The sequence below is a fragment of the Triticum urartu genome, chromosome 5A (genome assembly GCF_056163025.1).
Source record: "Triticum urartu cultivar PI428250 chromosome 5A, HENAU_Tu73, whole genome shotgun sequence".
Lineage (NCBI taxonomy): Eukaryota > Viridiplantae > Streptophyta > Magnoliopsida > Poales > Poaceae > Triticum > Triticum urartu.
This window is the reverse complement of record NC_141877.1, coordinates 387,496,886-387,503,188: the sequence shown is the minus strand read 5'-3', so window position 1 is coordinate 387,503,188 and position 6,303 is coordinate 387,496,886. Positions and strand designations below refer to the sequence as shown.

Genomic DNA, 6,303 nt, shown 5'->3' with positions numbered 1-6,303 from the left:
TAAGGCTATCCATGAGTCCATCTTTCAGAGTCCCCAAGCTACCCACGGTTTCGTCATCAGGTTCGTTGCTGAACTAGATGCACTGAAGCCCAATGATCTGGGGAGGGCAAACGCTCCGGGACCAGGCCACACTGGCCAACGTCGGCCAAAGAAGCCACCAGCGGGTAGTTGCAAAATTCACATGGATGCTGGAGTAGTGACAAGAAGAGGAGGATCAGCAGCGGCTGTATGCAGGGACGAGTGGGGAAACTTTATGGGCAGCTTCGCTTTGGTTATTGAAGGGGTGGTAGACCCGGCCACCCTTGAGGCAGTGGCATGTCGGGAAGCACTGTCCTTGGCTGAAGATTTGGGCATCGCGAGCTTTGTTGTGGCGTCGGACTGCAGCCAAGTTGTATCGGATATCAACAGGAGATCACACGGGATTTACGGAGCGATTGTTGAGGAGATAACCATAAGATCATCCAATTTTCAATGTAATTTTACGTTTGAGAGTCGTGCTGTGAATTATGAAGCACATAGATTAGCCAAGTTCTCACTTGCTAGTGGTCCGGGGCGCCATGTGTGGTTTGGAGTGCCTCATGACCAAAGTTGTATCCCACTCCATGTGGATTTTCATGAATAAAACTTGGTTTTACCCCTCAAATTTTTTTTATTTCTCCAAGTAAAACAGCCCGTCCAATTCTGTCCTCATCTCGTTCGATCCCCCACCAGCTCTCATCTCGTTCGATCCCCACCAGGCTCATCCAGATGTGCCATTTCCCCCGATTTGCTGCTGGCGAAGGAAGATGTCGTTGGTGCCAGCAGGAAACTAATTCCCAGCCTATTCTCCAGCATCCGGATCGAGTCTGCTGGCAGGCCACGGGGAGGGCAATGGAGAACGTGGCATGCCGCTCAACCTCGTCATGGCCGGCGGCCAGCTATCATAGCTGAGGTGCTGGATGTTGGTAGATCGGGGGATGCGCTGGTGGAGCTCACGGAGAGGGCTGCACCAATTCGTGAATTTCCCAGGTGAACTCACGCGGCGGAGAATGGTTGGATCTAAATGCACGGGACAACGGATGGCACCGTGGTTATGGTCCATGAGATCTATATGTGGGTAATGTAAGCAAGTCACGCCGTGGACTGCACAGTGCGGTGGTTCTCCTATTAGCTCAGGTGCTGGAGAAGAGATAGGTATGAATCCCTTCCTATTCTCTCATCGTTCTGTCGATTCTCCTCTTGCTTAGAATTACATATGTACGTAATTAGTTAATTAGTTTCACAGTAAAACTTATTTATAAGGAATTTGGTAATTTTAAAGCTTAGTTTTTCTTAAACACCTGTTTTGACAATGAAGAATTAAGTATGTACTTGTAATTGTAATCTAGGAAATATCCTAGTACATAATTGTTGTAAAGGCTTTCATTTACTAATTGGAATTTGGTTCATATGTGTTAATCGACGTACAGTGGTTGAATTTTTTACATATATTGTCGGCGCTGTGTATGATATTGAAGAGTTTTTTTTTCATGGGTTCTTTGAATTTAAAAGGCCATATGAGACATAGTAGTTTTGTTACTAAGGTCGATAAACTGAAGAAAGTACATGCACGAATGTCTTTAAAACAATTAGAATATGCCTAAAATAGTCTTGTATCAATGTGATTTCATGCTATTTGAGATGTTAAGGAACCTGGTGCGATAATAAGTTTGATGGATGACTACTGATTTGGAAGTAATGTGATTAGTCAGTGGATTTGCTTTGCTTCTAAGTTTAAATGTGGGAAGTTTTTTTGTAGTCAGAATGGCGACACCGGGCTAATCTAGCCGTATGTGGAACACTGGAGAGCATGCTGATTGGTGTTTATCATGTTTTGCTATTAAGTTTATGAAGCAAGCTATGTTCCGGTCTATTGTGCTTCCATCATTCTAAATATATTGCATTTTTTGGATTATGCAACTTTAAAATTGCTAAATGCGTAAATAGACTGCTCATTGATCTTTGATTAGAAAGTTTCTATCAAATTCTTCCAGATAGTATTATGAATTGTTTAAACTTCGGAAAATGATCAAATATACTTAGTAATTGTCGTTTGAAAGAATAAAATAGTTTGCAACTACATATATAAATAATAGACCTGTTCTTTGTCAAGAAGTCATGATCATATCTAGGCAGAGAAACTCATCTGTTGTAGGATTAATCGAATCCCATTCTAATTATACTCACTTGAATGTTCCAGTTTTCTCCCCTTGTCGTTAAGTCGCTCAACTTCTCGTACTCAGATCTTTTGCTTCAAAACGAATGGCCAAATAGTTATCAATGGATGAAGTTATAACTATGGATTTTTTTTGTCCATAATGATTGAGCTTACAAAGTATGTAATAATTACCAAACTTGGTGATTTACGTGACACTATAGTCGAGCAGGACTTCGTCCGATGCCGAATTGCTTGTCCTGTGAAGCGGTTGGGCGTGGCTTTGTTTGGTGTGACTGTTGAGTTCCATGTCGTGTGATTGCGTCGTCGTATTGGCTGACTTCAATTTCTTCCGTGGAGTATTCGTGATGTAGTTTTTGGATGACGTCTACTCTTTTGGGCTTGTGCATGTGTTGCTGGTTGGAGATGTTTATATGGGTTGTTGTGGCGGACACCATTTGTAGTTCTAATCAGATCTGTAATTTGCATGCATATGTGTGTTTAGATATCTGAGCACATGAGGTGTGCCTCTTGTTTGATTGGGTATGCATGTTGGAGTCCGATACCATCTGGAGTTATGATAATATATTTTTTTTATTTACGTAGATGTGCTCCTGATTCAGTATACATGTTTGAGTCCTATTCACTGTTGTCTCTTATCCATTGCTACGAAAAAAACATATTTAATAATAGGAAGACATGAGGGCGATCGAAGGCATGTTGAATTATTTGGACGTGTACGTGATGTGCCGAGCTATGTATATAACAATATCTGTATGTAACACTTGCGTCTTAAAATCTGGGTTGTTAAGATCTAAGATTAACGATTGAGTGCTTTAGCATATGTGGATATGTCCTACTTTTGATAGTCTTGTATCAATGTGATTTCGTGCTATTTGAGATGTTAAGAATCATAGTGCGAAAATAATTTTGATAGATGACTACTGATCTGGAAGTAATTTGATTAGTCAGTGGATTTGCTTTGCTTCTAAGTCTAAATGCGGGAAGGTTTTTTGTAGTCAGAATGGCGACACCGGGCAAATCTAACCTTATGTGGAACACTGGAGAGCTTGCTGATCGGCTTGTACCATGTTTTGCTATTAAGCTTATGAAGCAAGGTATGTTCCCGCCTATTGTGCTTCCATCATACATATTAGGAAAACATAATTTCTTCAAGTTGTGAAGTGAAACATAAGTAATATGTATAACTCTGGTTGGTAGGTGTATCTGAGCTGAATATCTAGCCTTTTGATGGACGCGCTGGTAATGGTGAACAAATATATGTTCAGGTAATTTTTACTTAGCAAAAATAGACGTAAAGTATATAAAAATATGAAGAAAGTATTCAATCTGTTCTGTATTAAAGACATAGTGGCAACATTCACACACTATCAAGTAATCTTACTGTATATTTACTACATTGCATTTTTTTGATTCCACAACTTTAAAATTGCAGAACATACAATTCAAAGAAGTGCATGTCTGAATGTATTTCAAAATTTACACCATGACATGGTTCTGATAGTGCTGACAGATGCTCTCTCAGTATATTATTTCTTATCTAATAGGTGTCCTTATTGGTAGATGTTATGTATTCTTTCTCCATCTCAGTAAATAAAATAGTCCTTAGATTCACTGGATAAGCTACTAATCAATATTTTTTGGATCTGATTCATTAGTTCATAAATAATAAAGGATACAGTCTCATACTTATCAAGAATTTCCCGAGTTTCAGATATTCTAGATTTGTATATTTTCTTGTGGCACTGGTTCACTTTAGGTACAACCCTAGTTAAACAATGATCAATGCATTAGATATTATTACTAAATAAAAAGAAGAGCATGTTACGTTACTGGACTTATCGTTGAACTTTTGCACTGTTGTTGAGGTTACAGTAAGGATAGTTTGGTTGCTGCTTACATCCTCATTTGAAAAATAAGGAAACTTACCTCATAATGCCACTGATTTTTATTACCCCTAAAGAGTATAAGCAGAAAAAGTTAATTCTTACAGCAATGGTGGAAGTCCAATTAATATTTTAAGAATGGGATGCATTGTGCACTTACTCTGGTATATAATTTCAATCTGACAGAAATATGAAGGTTATGAGTTATTTCCTCTTATTCTTGATTCCACAGGTTTCATTTGGTGAGTAATCAAATGGCATATGTTGGAGATTAATCAGTTCATTGTAAAATTAATTACTTGACAAATCTTATTTACAACTACAAAGTATTGACATACCTGAGCATTCTTTATCTTTCCTGGCTTGTTCTTATTTACAACTACAAGTCTTTGCTAGCATTATCGAAGTAGTAATGTGGATAACCTTGTGCCGATATTTTCACCTTTCAAATTGTCAATTACGTAAATAGATTTCTCATTTATCTTTTATTTCTATGTGTATCAGATTCTGCCACACAGTAGCATGAATTTTTGGCCCTATAAGAACAATCAAAATATACTTAGTGATTGTTGTTTTAGTTTTAAAAGGTTGGAACAATTTGCAATTAAATATGCTATGGAAATACCTTTTCATCCATCTGGATCATATTGAGGCTCATAAGCTCGTCGGTTGTAGATCTGAGTCCCACATTCTCATGAGTTCCACTTCAATGTTCCAGTTTTGCTTCCTTGTTGTGAAGTCGCCATTCTTCTTGTATGCCATTGTTTCCTCTGCGAGAAGGCTAGAACTTTGTTAGCTAATATTCATATGAAGATTGTATCCAGAATAATAACTACGCACCTTTATGATTCAGGTGATAGGCAACTCAGAAGGATGGCTGGGCGTGACTTTGTCGAGTGTCGGGCAAAAAGTAAGCTTGCTAAATGAAAATTACCAAATCTGAAGATTCAGGCGAGAGGTGCTTTGGCGTTACTTGTTCTGACGTTGATTGAAGCAGTTGGTCGTGCCTTCGTTGGGCGTCGAGCGTGCTTTGGTGTGTCGTGCCTTCGTTGGGCGTCGAGCGTGCTTTGGTGTGACTACGTCAAACGTCGAGCAAAGTTGCGTGTTTCTCTGCGAGAAGGCTAGAACTTTGTTAGCCAAGATTCCTATGAAGATTGTATCCAGAATAATAACTACGCACTTTTATGATTCAGGTGAAGGCAACTCAGAAGGATGGTTGGGCGTGACTTTGTCAAGTGTCGAGCAAAAAGTAAGCTTGCTAAATAACAATTACCAAATCTAAAGATTCAGGTGAGAGGTGCTTTGGCGTTACTTGTTCCGACGTGGATTGGATCAGTTGGCCGTGGCTTCGTCGGGCATCGAGCATGCATTGGTATGACTTCATCGAACATCGAGCAATGTTGTGTTGCCTCCTATAGAATCTTCTTTTGTCGATAGTGTGCTTAGCTGGGCAGCAGATTTGGTTGGCTTCAATTTTGGATGTGTGCTGGGTACGTCCGGTTGGGTACCTTTTTGTTTGTGCCTGTCTTGGCCGATTACCGACTACTGTAAACTTCGTCCGTATGGAGTTGTATATGCAGTCTGGGTCTTCTCTTATTTGAATGCATGTGTTCAGACTTGGTACATTATTTGCCTGATTTGGAGATTCACGTGCATGCTTCTTTCCAAGGAAAGACCGGCAATAAGGAAAGATTTTCCATAAGTTCTTAATGTGTACGTGATCCTTTTAGTACGTGTTCAAGATGGACTTTGTTTACATGCGGTGACATGGCCTATGCGATTCGGGCAACTATATGTGTAGCACCTTTTTTTTATCTTAACGTGGGTTCATGTCAGACGTGCCAGATGTAAAAAGCTGTACATGTTATTGTTGTATACGTAACTTCTGCTTATTTTAATCTCAACCATTGTTCTATAAATCAATGGTTTATATATTTTTAGCCTATGTGGATAAATGTGGTGGCTTATTTGTCTCTTGTTTTAATTAATAATAGATGACCCCTACGCCTGGTTTACACGCATACCCCGGTTCTTATATAACCGAGCGGGTATTCGAATACACTCCGGACTATCGGGTCCCGAGGTTGAAGCGAAAAGGTCTGCCATGACAAATGATTTACAATCCGGCTAGAAGGCATTATACATGTCACTTTAATTATATAGTCATGTGGACTGACTAAATTTCTATTCTATACCATCCAACAGGCTGTCTAGTCTACAATC

The 6,303-nt window shown here is 39.4% G+C and overlaps 1 long non-coding RNA gene across 5 annotated transcripts; it reads left to right on the top strand.

The window, feature by feature from the left end:
* Positions 1-629: 629 nt before the first annotated feature.
* LOC147971512 (uncharacterized) lies at positions 630-5,703 on the top strand. Of its 5 annotated transcripts, XR_015604715.1 has the most exons (7): positions 633-1,173; positions 3,193-3,291; positions 3,395-3,462; positions 4,267-4,322; positions 4,934-4,990; positions 5,078-5,177; positions 5,274-5,703. It is a non-coding gene; the product is annotated as an uncharacterized LOC147971512 (long non-coding RNA). The 5 variants fall into 5 exon arrangements; XR_015604714.1 differs by having other exon boundaries at positions 630-1,173; positions 3,197-3,291; positions 5,078-5,703; XR_015604713.1 differs by having other exon boundaries at positions 634-1,173; positions 5,078-5,703.
* Positions 5,704-6,303: the final 600 nt, after the last annotated feature.